This window comes from Uranotaenia lowii, unplaced genomic scaffold (genome assembly GCF_029784155.1).
Source record: "Uranotaenia lowii strain MFRU-FL unplaced genomic scaffold, ASM2978415v1 HiC_scaffold_578, whole genome shotgun sequence".
NCBI classification, from domain to species: Eukaryota; Metazoa; Arthropoda; class Insecta; order Diptera; family Culicidae; genus Uranotaenia; species Uranotaenia lowii.
In genome coordinates, this window is record NW_026598509.1 from 1 (window position 1) to 13,914 (window position 13,914).

At 39.3% G+C, this 13,914-nt stretch overlaps 1 long non-coding RNA gene across 1 annotated transcript; it reads right to left on the reverse strand.

Annotated features, from left to right (window-relative positions):
- Positions 1 to 10,336: 10,336 nt before the first annotated feature.
- Positions 10,337 to 11,535, reverse strand: LOC129760334 (uncharacterized). The gene is made up of 3 exons (XR_008740326.1): positions 11,002 to 11,535; positions 10,731 to 10,907; positions 10,337 to 10,666 (listed from the first exon to the last, which is right to left on the reverse strand). It is a non-coding gene; the product is annotated as an uncharacterized LOC129760334 (long non-coding RNA).
- Between the last annotated feature and the right edge of the window lie 2,379 nt (positions 11,536 to 13,914).

Sequence of the window (13,914 nt, forward strand, 5' to 3'; positions counted from 1 at the left end):
ATATACGATTAAAAAACCAGAACAGTACTAAAAAACCAGAAACAGAATCGCAAAATAGACATGTTGTAGTTGATTGTATTGATCTTTGTTCATCAGACGAAGAAGATGGCAGTAATAAAAGGTGTGAAACTGAGTTTATCGAATCGTACACCATAGAATACATAGATGAAGGTACGGATTTGGACGTTCGTCAGTACACGGAGGACATTATCGATCCAGAGAGTTCAAACACGGTTTCGCCTGTAAACTCAACCGCGATGCTGTGTTTTCCCGGTGATATGACTATAAATGAAACTGTTCCAATGCCACTGTTAGCTCCATCGCTACATTTATTCTCCTGCGCTAGAAATACAGCTTCTAATGAGATGCCAATCGCATTAAATGCGCAAAGTAATTTCGAAGATAGAGAATCTTCTAGCGAAGCAAACCTGATTTCTAACATAGAAAACATGACGGAGGTGAAGGAAAACAGAGTTAGTGATTGGCTTATCGATACGGCGATTTCAAACGATAACGTGGGACATACATTCTCGTCAACTACTCCTCTGGTATCTAGAGCGCTTAGTCCAAGTTCCCAGGCCAACACTTCACCCAGGAGCAACAATAATGGTTTGAGCGTAGTTAAATCCCTACCATCGCTGTTGAAATTTAGTAGAAACACTAATAATAGAAGTTCTGATTCCATCAGGCATCGGTCAGCAGTAGTCGACTTAAAATAAGACTCTAGGTTCTAGTATCATATGAAATGACAAACGTTATAATTATGTTGTTTTTCAATATCTAAAAATACAAGACTACAAATATGTTATCAAGAGCTGGATTCCAACTTCTTTTTTAGTAATTTCATGTGTCTTCATTTTATTATTTTTTATAATAAACTCCTTATTTGAAAATTTGTAAATTTAATGTCTAAATTAAACTCTGCTTCTAGATTATAAGGAAAATAAAATAAATTGTTTATGAATAACCTGCTTTAGCTTTTGATTATTGTTCAAGAAATGTGAAAAATTGGGATCAGTTTGATTAAATCTAAAAGTGTTGGACAGTGAATTTTATTTCCCCAAGTGAGGTGCGAACCACGCACAATCAACTATTCTATCGTGTTAAGCGGGCCACAGACTACACAACATTTGTACAAATGCGATGGAATTTTGTCGCTGTGAACACGATTTGCATCGTGTATGGCACTGCTTGAATGAGCGCCCAAACGGTTGGAGTAAAATCGATTGGGATCGAAATATTTTGTACAAACCATCCTCCCAGCCGGGGTAGAGATGGTTTTTTTTTGTTGCTGTTGCTGTTTTCGCCAGCAATCAAACAATCGTCGTGGAATCATCGAATTTGTACAGGCCATTTGTGTAGTCTATTACCCGCTTTAAGCGGGCCACAGACTACACATTATTTGTACAAATGCGATGAAATTCTATAAAATTTTGTTGCTGTGAACACGATTTGCATAGTTATGGCACTGCTTAAATTATCGCGCAAACGGTTTTAGTGAAATCGGTCCGGATCGAAAAATTTTGTACGAACCATCCTCTGTGGCATGGTGTATGGTGCTGTTTGCACAAAATCCAGGCCATTAACTCAGCCCCAGGCGGGATGGAGACGGATTTTTGTTGTTATTGTTTTCGCCAGCAATCGTTTGTGTTCGCACGAAATATGTGTGTATCGTGTGTGGGCGAGCATAGAATCGAATAATCGTCGTAGAATCATCGAATTGGCACAAGCCCGCTTTAAGCGGGCCACAGACTACACAACATTTGTACAAATGCGATGAAATTCGATGAAATTTTGTCGCTGTAAACACGATTTGCATAGTGTATGGCACTGCTTGAATGAGCGCCCAAACGGTTGGAGTAAAATCGGTCGGGATCGAAATATTTTGTACAAACCATCCTCCCAGCCGGGGTGGAGATGGTTTTTTTGTTGCGTAAACGCCAGCAATCGTTTGTGTTCGCGTGAAAAATGTTTGTATAGTGTGTGGGCGAGCATAGATCAAACAATCGTCGTGGAATCTTCGAATTTGTACAGGCCATTTGTGTAGTCTATGGCCCGCTTTAGACTCAACCCTGTCAGAATCTAACACTTCAAAATAGTAGATCCGTGCTTGGACAAAAGTTAAGTAGTGTTTTTTTTGTGGCGATAAAATAGCTGTGAGAAGCTGACGCTGAAAAGGAAATGTAGATGGAAAGATCTGTATGTATGTATGAGAACCCACCAGTGGCTGATAGGTCTTTCGACCCGAGTCGGTACGGGAAGTCTCGATCGCACATTCAAATACTGTTCATGCTTAACTCATCAACAATAATTGCAGTACAACGTGGTACAACCAAGGGGTCCGTTACCACTGGTTTGGGACAGTTTGACTCATCTTACTCCCTTCAAACTGTTTGAAACAAATAAAGAATCCTGAAAAGGTACCTAAGTAACCTACTCATGATTCCAAATTTGCCGAGATACTCCGGCTGGCTTGAACCCACAATCCATTGTATATCAGTTTTCCGATCGTTTGGTGTCCTGTCCATTCCCCCCACTAAACCCCATAATAGAGTTAAGCTATTTATTTAATATGAAGTTATTTATATCATTGATTATTATTTAAATTAGGAGTTCACTCTCTGCCTTCGAGACGATCAGTCGCATTTTGAAGAGTGTGCTTGTGTGTGTGAATCCAAAAGGCAACGGTTTTTTTTTTCAACTCAATGCGTGAATTAGTGAAGTTATGATGAGTCCTTCACCAGGTAACAATCCTGGTCGGATCATCCCATGGAGTGGATGGACACAGAAAACCTGCGAGGACGACTTTACCATATGTATTTACGTGCTAAACCAGGCCACACACTTCCCAAGAACCCTTTTGTTATTGGGAAGTCGGTTGAGGAGTATGCAGGAAAGGTGGAAGGAGGCTACTACGAGAGGAGAGAATCTTGGTATGTCATCAAAATTCGAAGCAAAGATCAAGGTTGGAAGCTATTTACCTTAAATGCTTTGAAAGATGGTACACCAGTTGAAATTGGTCGCAATCCGGAGCTGAATTCTCGAAAGTTTGTAGTGTTTTGCAATGACAGAAAAATAATTAGAGGTTGAGATTGCTCCCCAAAAAATCACAAATGTTCGTCGTATCACAAAGAAGAATGCAACTGCTATTGTTAACACACCAACTCTCGTGTTAACAATCAATTGTACCGTCGTTCCGGAATTCATAAATTTCGGTTTGTTGAGAGTCCGAACCAGACCCTACCCCAACCGATGTTGTGTCGTCAGTGCTTAACTTACGGCCACCATAAAGTCAAATACCAGAATAAAACAGCATCTGCCCATTTAACATTGCAAGTGCCACTTGTACTGCCAAAGTTAAGTACTGCCACAATTGCAGGCAAAATCACTCGCCAACTGATAGATCTTGCCCAATATGGATTTTTGAATCCGCAGCCCTAAAGCTCAAAACTGAACAGGGAATAACACTAACAGCCGCACGTAAAAAAATGGAAGAAAACAGCTCTAACTCGACGTATACCGATGTCGTTAAGCGACAAATCCAGGCGCACAACATGTACCGTACCAAACAACCAGATCAGAAGCCGCATCAACAGGAAGAAACGAACCAAAAAGAAGACCACCAACAGCAGAAGGAAACAACTAAACAATTACCAAAAATAGATCACGTCACTGCAGCCACCACAACGCCGTGTTGGAATCTGATTCCCCCCCTAGGAAGAGAATCACTCCCAGCCACTCCCTCCCGTGCCGATCGGAAATGTGGAAGATGAACATCTTCACACTGTTGACAACAACTGTTCTATTCTGACCCGTTCACGGAGCGCAAATCGCAATAAAATGTATTCTCATTCCTCCTCCCTTCCTAAATCCTAACCTCCCATCTTTTCTCCCCCACTTCATTAAGTTTATATTATTGACCCCCGGCCCCATGCAGAGCAAACTCGACGACCTCACCGAAAGCTCCAAGGCAGCAGGTCTCAAAATCAATGTCGGAAAGACCAAGTCGATGGAAATCAATACAGAAAATCGTTCCAATTTCGTGGTAGCTGGACAACAGGTTGAGACAGTGGAGTGCTTCCAGTATCTTGGTAGCCAGATTACGCCTGATGGTGGGACCAAGAAGGACATCGAGACCCGGATCAGAAAAGCCCGATTTGCGTTTGCGAGTCTTCGAAACATCTGGCGGTCACGCCAGATCTCTCTACGAACTAAGATCCGAATCTTCAACTCAAACGTCAAATCCGTATTGCTGTACGGGTGTGAAACTTGGTGCACATATGCGGTGACGACGCGAAAACTGCAAGTTTTTGTGAATCGCTGCCTGCGGAACATCATCCGCGCTTGGTGGCCTGGCAACTGGATCTCAAACGTTGAACTTCATCGCCGGTGTCATCAAAAGGCGCTAGAAATCGAGATTCGGGAACGTAAGTGGAGATGGATTGGGCACACGCTGCGAAGAGATGAAAACGAGAGAGGCGCTTGACTGGAATCCAGATGGGCATCGAAGAAGAGGCAGGCCCAAAAGCTCGTGGCGGCGAAGTCTAACCGCTGAAATCCGCACAGTTGACGAGAACCTCGGCTGGCAGCAAGTGAAGATGCTGGCTCCGGATCGCCAGCAGTGGAGATCTTTTATCTCAGCCCTATGCGCCGGTCAATCGGCGCTGGACCCTTAGGTAGGTAGGTAGGCCCATTTAAACTTGTAAAAGTATAAGGCCTTAATAAAGATTCATTTGAATAAAAAAAATATTTAAACTTACCATACCATCAATACAAAAGAAATTATCACAGATACTTAAAGTCTGTTTCACATAGAATCTGGTCGGATAAAATAGATCATTTCTCCGCAAAGGAATAACGTACAACAAAATTAAAAATGTCATTTTGTAGGATTTTTATTGCACTTTAAGGAAACAAATACATAAAAATCGTTCGTCAACTTTTCGGATGAATTTTCGAACTTTTTTTGTGATACCACCCATCATTTTCTGCACAGTACTGCTGGTAACCTAATTCGCCATCTTGTTCCACCACTTTTCCATTTGAGTGGGTTTTTTCATGGTTCTGCCTCATTTCTTCAGCTTGCCCTTAACTATTGCTTAATATTTTTCGATGGGACGAAAATCCGAACAGTTTGGTGGATTGATACTTTTTTCAACAAAATCGATCTTGTTCTCTTTATACCACTTAACGACATCCCGGCTGTAGTGGCAGCTTGCCAGGTTCGGCCAGAACTTCACCGGATCTTTGTAGGACCGAATGAATGGCAAAACCCTCTTTTGGAGACATTCTTCTTTGTAAACATTTCCATTCATTGTGTCTTATCTTAGTGTCTTATCTTCCATTCTTAGTGTCTTATCTTATCAAATCTTAGTCTTCTTCCCACAACTACAGATCCCTTGCCAAATCATCAACTTACGAGCATTATCTGCGAAAACAAACTTGAATCTACCCGCAACATTCCCTTTACGCGTCGCAAGGTAAAATTAGTTACCGGGTATTTGTTCAAAATCCATTTTGACGTAAGTTTCGTCGTCCATCAAAATGCATCTGTTGTACCTGGTCAACACTTTCTCGTACAACTTCCTTGTCCTGGTTTGGCAACCAGGTTTTGTTTCAGCGTCCTGTTGGGGTGTTTGCTTGCATGATTGTCGTGTCTCTGCTTAAGTACTCTAGCGGGCGAAAATTGTGGATGACAGAATTGTGGTAGAAGTAGATGATTGTCATAGTATGATAAGAAAAAGGAGGCAACAGTCGCCATCGCTATTTGATATTATTTCTAATTGAATCATTTTGATAGATTTCCATCATATACTCACTTACCTTAAACCGTGAACTGCATCTTCCGTGCTAAGGAGAATACTTACCTCCTCGAACAAACTCACCTGGAATACACCTGTTAGAACAATATGTAAAGAAACAGAAATTTACCATTACTAAATACTTACCTTACATTAGCTTAGATACTCCTGCTAGTTAAATCAAAAGCTGCTAGAAAGAGTTGAGAATTGAGTGAAGTTGGAATAGCAGTAAAATCAGTAAACGTAAGTTACCATTCGAAAAATACTATACACACTAAGTAACACTGAAATCAATTGTAATTTTAGGATTTTTTTAATACAACTGTTATTAAAAAAACGGAATCATCGCCCACCTCATTCAACACCGAAAACTCACAATGATACTACCGCAAGCCTTCTCGCAAACAAATTCGTCGAACTGTACTGTGGTTCGTCTTGAACTTTTTCGCCAAATCACGCAAGGAGATTCCTGGATTATTGCGAACTGATCGAATTACCTTTGCTCGCAGCTTCCGGTCTTATGTTCCACTTTTACACCTGGTTTGTTTTGCTTGATCCACCGTAACCGTTACCGGGAGACCCGGTAACGTTGCAGCACCGAATTTACAGTAGATCTCAGATATTTCAGGAATTTCGCGATCTCTACCCCTGATCATGTCGGTTTCTCTACGTGAGTGTGCAGAATTTTCTCTCGTCTTTCGCGTTCCATCGTCGATAACTTTTGACTGACTGCTTCAATCTTGATGAAATTTTCACCACTCGGTAAACAAACCATCCAGATCAAAACACTGTCAATAGATTCGCGTCACCTAGGGGTGCTGCAGTAAATGAAAAGATGCGACCAGTTCTATGTGAAACAGACTTTATCTTTGTGTAGCAAAATATAGTGATCTTCCAGTTCACAGTAAGCCGTGATTTAGATGACATTTAGAAGGGCGCATGCACAGAAAAGAAAAACAACCGTTTCCAAGCCATCACAAATTTTGGTTTCATGAAAGTGATTGTTCGAACAAGTAAATGTCCACACATACTGTTTTTATACTTATTGAACGACTTGAACCCTTGACTTCCCTTGTGAGCTTTGAAATACACTGCCACTTAATCATCATCCTTTAATCAAACTTCCATTATCAAATAGAACCTCCTTTAGAAGCCCGAATACGAAAATATTGTAACTTAACAGTTCCTGTAATAATTATAAAACGATAAGAAACAGAGTAAAAAAACGTTTAACACGTTCGTCGCCCAAAAAAAATCTCAGAGCATGAAAGTAAAGCGAGAGAGCTTCAGATTTACAACGCGTGGCAGAACTGAGCGGCAACCTTGCTTAAGAGAGCCGTCACCCATATATGGGTGACGTGGCGACGAACGTGTTAAAGAATGATATCTGAAACCATAAAAAACATTGCACTTATCTTGAATTCCAAAACGACGGTCTGTTGAATATGGCGTTAAGTTATGTTACTGTTTAAAACTGTTAAAACACTTATATGGAAGAATTGTTCTGCAAATACTTAAGATAACGTACGAAAACCGCTTATAGAAAACGTATTCCGTACATCAAACTGTTTTAGTTACAGTTATTCTTAAAGTTCTCTTGTAAATGAACAATTACAGTAAAAGTTGTATAACGACCCAATATGACGTTCTTCCAACGTCGTATTCTGAATCGTACGGGAATAGGGCCCGCACACACACAAAAGAAAATTTTCTTATTCGTGAAAAAAATAAAAACTATTTTCAGATTTTGTACAATTTATATTTATTATACATTTTATTCATAACACACTTATAATAAACACTATTACCACAACTGTCTTGCAACCAGCCTCAGATTTGCGAGTTAAAACTGTGGTCCAATGGAAAAGGGTTCCTCCTGAAACGGCGAGTTCTAGTTTAGGACCACTCCATACCCTCCCGACTGAAGGATTGTATTTTTTTCATCAGCTCCTCCACCAGGTCCCATCTCCGACACACGGGCGGAACGTAGGAGCATGCGCATGTAGCTGCAGCTGCTTAATCCTGAATCTTCATCTCTTTCTGCGTGCCGCATTGCTCCTCCAGCGAAAATGTTGCTAAAAAAAATAATACCCTTTTCATGTTTTTTTTATTGTAAATGCGTATAATTAAATTTACCTGTTGCGGCCTTCGCTGTATAAAGTTCCTGTATGTCCTTGAAATTCGATTTGCGGCTGCCGATTGCCGTCCAGCAAACCACAATCGGAGAGAACTTTGGTGCTGGAATTTATCGGTACGGGCTGGTACGGGACTTTGAAACGCGAAAAACGAAAACTTCTTTGTGTTGTCGGCAGTGATGTCAACTATACTGTTTTTCAAAATTGTACCCATATCGAATAAAATTGTGAAAATAAAAAGAGGTTATTGAAGATTAATTTTTATCTTTTATCGTCTCATAGGGGGGTTGAAAATATTTACTATATTTGTAAATGTAGCATAATAAATGAGTAACAAAAAAAGTATTTTTAATGGATGCGACATGTTAAACTCACCTCAAGTCTCAACAGCATAAGTAACATTAAGTATAAAATATCAAAATATTTTGTTGGTATATTCAAAAAACTTGAAATTACATTTTAAAACTTACACTGCACCGCCATCAACTATAATTTTTGTCCTTAGTAAATAATGATATATAAAAAACCTATAGATTTTTCCTATAATGAACTTGTCATAATAATTATTACCCTTTGATACTTGATTAGATTGTAGTATTTAAGGTAAATAACAACTCCTTATACGGCGGAGCCATTGTAGTAGTGACAAAAACGTGTTAATTTTATGTATCTGTTTGGAATAATTTAAAAAAAATCAATAAATGAATGTATTTAAAATACATACATTTTCACAAATCAGGGCTAAGTTTCTTTTATCAAACCATCTGGCATCTCTGATCCGCATTTCGGTCATTTTGACGTGAGTTTGACATATGACATAAACGCTATGCGTTAAGGTTCGAGAACAGAGGTGCCAGGTCGTTTTGTCAAAAATCAGGACACCGCGAAGAAAAATCAGGATTTTTCAGGACACCACAAAATTGGTGAAAACAATATGCAGATCTGCTTAGGCTGCATAACTAAAGGCGAAATATAGGTGCTGAAGACGCCTCGAATTATGCAACTGAAGCGAGAATAACCTTGGCTGGCCTGCAGTTAATATCGAAAAACCTCATTTAAATGTCATTTGAATCAAAGAATCTCATTGGTTTAACTGGTTAAACTATTTTATTAAAGATTTGTTTGATGTTCTCATCATTTAACAATAAATTTAGTTATAATTAGGATATTTTTTTGAAAATCAGGACATTTTAAGAGCCATTTTCCAAAAATCAGGACAATTCAAGCGTTTTTGAAAAATCAGGACGGTGTCTCAAAAATCAGGACAAATCCTGATAAACCAGGACACCTGACACCCCTGGTACCAATAGTTTCTCATTGGTGGGGGTGGAGCCTGTGGCCGATGACATAGTGAAAGCGATGCGATGCGAAACGGCGAATGCGATTCAATGCGGCTAACCGCATTTGATGAAAATGTATGCGAATCGCTTAAACCTGACATACTCAACGCGGCGAAGCAGATGTCAATTTGTTCTGCCGCTCGAGTTCGCATTGGCCGCGTTCGCCAATTCGCATCGCATCGCTCTTACCATGTCATCGGCCTGTCACAAGATGGACGATTCCGTGTATTGGTATTAGAACACACCCGATGCTGTACTCGCTCTGGCAAGATCCCACGTACCCAGAGGTGCCAGGTCGTTTTGTCAAAAATCAGGACACCGCGAAGAAAAAATCAGGATTTTTCAGGACACCACAAAATTGGTGAAAACAATATGCAGATCTGCTTAGGCTGCATAACTAAAGGCGAAATATAGGTGCTGAAGACGCCTCGAATTATGCAACTGAAGCGAGAATAACCTTGGCTGGCCTGCAGTTAATATCGAAAAACCTCATTTAAATGTCATTTGAATCGAAGAATCTCATTGGTTTAACTGGTTAAACTATTTTATTAAAGATTTGTTTGATGTTCTCATCATTTAACAATAAATTTAGTTATAATTAGGATATTTTTTTGAAAATCAGGACAAATCAGGACATTTTAAGAGCCATTTTCCAAAAATCAGGACAATTCAAGCGTTTTTGAAAAATCAGGACGGTGTCTCAAAAATCAGGACAAATCCTGATAAATCAGGACACCTGACACCCCTGTTCGAGAACAGTTTTGCGATTATTTATAACATTGAAGTAAATCGTTTAAACCTTCATTCACCTTTTCAGATACCATCACTTATTCAGATGAACGTTCATATTTCGTTCTTATCGTTGTCGAAGTAAAGTTTAAAATAATAGCTACGTTTACCGAAACAATCACTATTTCTAAAGCCGTAGATGTATCGTTTTGATTATTTAAGATATAGTTTTTTGGTATGCGGGAGACCATTGCATCAGCTCTTACAAAAATGTTTATCTGTTTCAAAGGAAATGCTTTCAAGAATCGCGTTAGAGTACCTTCTATACACACTTAATCTTTTCTCCTGTGGTCGGAACGATTTCGTCCTGTATTTTCAACAGCTGAAATTACAGGACGATTTCAGGACAGCAAAATAGCTCAGGAAAACCATGCCCTGTAGGCTCGCAACAGCTTTCTCCTGTGATTTGCAGAAAGTTTTCGATCTATCCTGTAGGCTCAGGACTGTTTTCTTTCGATGTTTACATTGAAATTGGAATGGAATAATGTAGAAAATTAAAAATTTAATATTTTTCAAATCAATAAACTTTTATTGTTCTTAATGAGAAGCATATTATTAGTAAAAGTTTTGTTAATAAAATAACGACGTCGCTGCTGGTCGCCTGAAAACAAAGAATGGAAAAATGTTATTTCTCAGTCATTTAAGGTTCATTTTAAAAAACTTACCAGCTCAACCACATGTTTGACGGTGGAATCATGCCACGAACTGGGCCACGAGTTGAACGACGGAGAACCATTCGGCGGGCAGTTGATTTTTTGGCATATAACTGCGCTGGAGGATCCTTCGGGGAGAACTGTTCCTCCAGCCCGGACTTCAGCAACTAACCTTTTTCGGGAAGACGGCTATAAATACATGACGTACGTTGTTTATAGAAGAAAGGAGACAAATTGGAATCATTATTGTTAGATTAAATAGTTTAAAACAAAAGCCACATACTTTCACTTCCACGATGAAACCAACAGCGAGCTAATAAAGTCTGCAAAAAACACATTTCGAAACCACCACAACTGTCATTTAGCAACGTCGCGAGATACAGGAGACTTCTATCCTGAATTTGTTCGTTTTCCTGAACACTCGAAAGGAAATTCCCTTTGAATTTCAGGATCAAGGGTTTGTCACGTGATTCGGTTAGCTATCTACCCGTGGCCCAGGAAAACACTTGTTTTTGACAATTCCAAGTGTCATTTTGAGCTGTTTTCCTGTAATTCAGAGGATCATGGTCCCGAGCGGAATAATTGCAATCTTAGTGTGTAGGCTCCTTTCTCTTTTCTCTATTAGCGGGTCAATTCAAAATAATTTTACAAGAGTCACAATTTTAATTTTCAGCACCATTTACGATGAAATTCAAGGAAGTACACATCCGAAATCAATGGGGACATTTTATTAATGAGGAATTTTCTTTTTGGCCAAACTAATAGCGGACTTTTCTTAGAAAACAGCGGCAGATTTGGGGGCCAGTCACTAGCGAAAATGGCTCAATAAATAGCTCACCCATGCTGGGGGAATAACTCGTTTCACTCATAATAAAAGAATAATGAGCATGATATATAAAAGAACATTTTAGCTGGAAATTAGTATTTTCTCTAAATATATCCAATAAAAAAAATAATAGAATCTGAATGTTATTAAAATTACAGAAATCCCTTGAACAACATGATAAAAAGATAAATATATTAAAAAATACATAAGACAAAAAAGCATGCATAGAATCAATTAGCTGAAAAATAAAATTTCTTAGATATATAAATAATTTCTGAATTTCTGGTATCATTAGAGGTTTTCTTTCAGCGGGACAAAACTTCATGAAAGCTTCCATGCATGATGTCGAACATTAAGAAAGCTTTAAGCGGGCCATAGACTACACAAATGACCTGTACAAATTTGATGATTCAACGACGATTGTTTGATCTATGCTCGCCCACACACTATACAAACATTTTTCACGCGAACACAAACGATTGCTGGCGTTTACGCAACAAAAAAAACCATCTCCACCCCGGCTGGGAGGATGGTTTGTACAAAATATTTCGATCCCGACCGATTTTACTCCCACCGTTTGGGCGCTCATTCAAGCAGTGCCATACACGATGCACGCTAGAAATTATTGAACCATTTACGAATCAAAAATAACCATTTTTGACCTTTTCCCGGGAAATGTCATTTTATGAGTTCTCCATGAGAAGTCATAAAATGACTTTTAAGGGAGAAGTTCGAATATGGTTATTTTTCAACCGGATGGGATTCTGAAGGAGAAGTTGGAAAATGGTTGTTTTTGAATCATAATGCAAAATGAGGGAGACGTTAACATAGAAATAGTACAAATCGGTTTTTTCGAAAAAAAAAGATAAAATTTAAAAAACTTTGTGGTTTTCACATCTTTTTATTTATTTAATAGTTTTAAAGATGTTCTTAAAAAAATACAGATCGAGGAAAGATGCAACGATTTTTGTTGTGAATCGGCATCGAGCCACTTACTTTCACTTCTCTGTGCTTTCACTGTCCCGATCCTTCGGCTCTGCTTGTGATTCGGAAAAATAGGATCCGGGATCGCAAAACATAGCCAGGAACGATAGGGACCGGTAAATGCTTTTCCGGAAGAAGTCCAAGTAGAATGTTTTGAGGTCTGTTGAGCTCCTAGCGGGATGATTAGCACCAACAGCACAATTCCGTTGTTCAGGAGGTGTTTCACAACACTCCACAGCCGGATGATGTTTTTCCGGCAGTCTGGCCCCCCAGATAGTACGGAAAATTATCGCGTACCGTAAAATTATCATGATGGAACAATTGTGCAGCATCTGGTCGGATTAATATTCAGCTCCCGATTATCTGAGGATCCTCAGATTTCGGCATCCTATTATAGAAAGGAAAAAAATCTTCATCAGACTCAATTCCGAATGTAACAAATAATTGGAGACTTACCTTACTGGACCAAAGGATGTTCATCGGATTATGATTCCTAAATGTCAACTTGCATCCAGATCATGGAAAAGAACTTGATATTCTAGCTGCTGTTTTCACTTTTCCGCTGCATCACTACCAGCTATGGGTATATTCGGTTGCTCCAGCTGCGTCGTAACATCCGAAGCCAGCTCCAGAGTCACATTAGGTGGAATCCAGTCCAGCTAAACGGGCTTATAAGTAAGCTCGCAAATCCTGCATTTGCAGTTCCGACAAACCTATAAGGGGGAAAAAAATCTTCATCAGACTTAATTCCGAATATAAAATATAATTGACGACTTACCTTTTTGGACCAGAGGATGTTCGTCGGATCATGTTCACTACTAAGTGGAAGAAAATCTTGAATTTATTTCTTCCATGCAGAACGCACTCGGCTGCAGAACCAATTACTTTCAACATGGCGGCGATGAAATGTCGAAATTTTCAACCATTTTGTGGGTTTCATTTGAGAACTACCAAAATGGTTGAAATTTCATAGGAAAAAATTAATAAAAAATAACCATATTGGAAGTTCTTCAGCAAAAAACAAAAAATGGTTATCTTTCATCCGTAAATGGTTAAATGAAAACGAGCGTGTGCAAATCGTGTTTACAGCGACAAATCATCGAATTTCATCGCATTTGTACAAATGTTGTGTAGTCTGTGGCCCGCTTTAAGCGGGCCACAGACTACACAACATTTGTACAAATGCGATGAAATTCGATGAAATTTTGTCGCTGTGAGCACGATTTGCATAGTGTATGGCACTGCTTGAATGAGCGCCCAAACGGTTGGAGTAAAATCGGTCGGGATCGAAATATTTTGTACAAAACATTCTCCCAGCCGGGGTGGAGATGGTTTTTTTTGTTGCTGTTGCTGTTTTCGCCAGCAATCATTTGTGTTCGCGTGAAA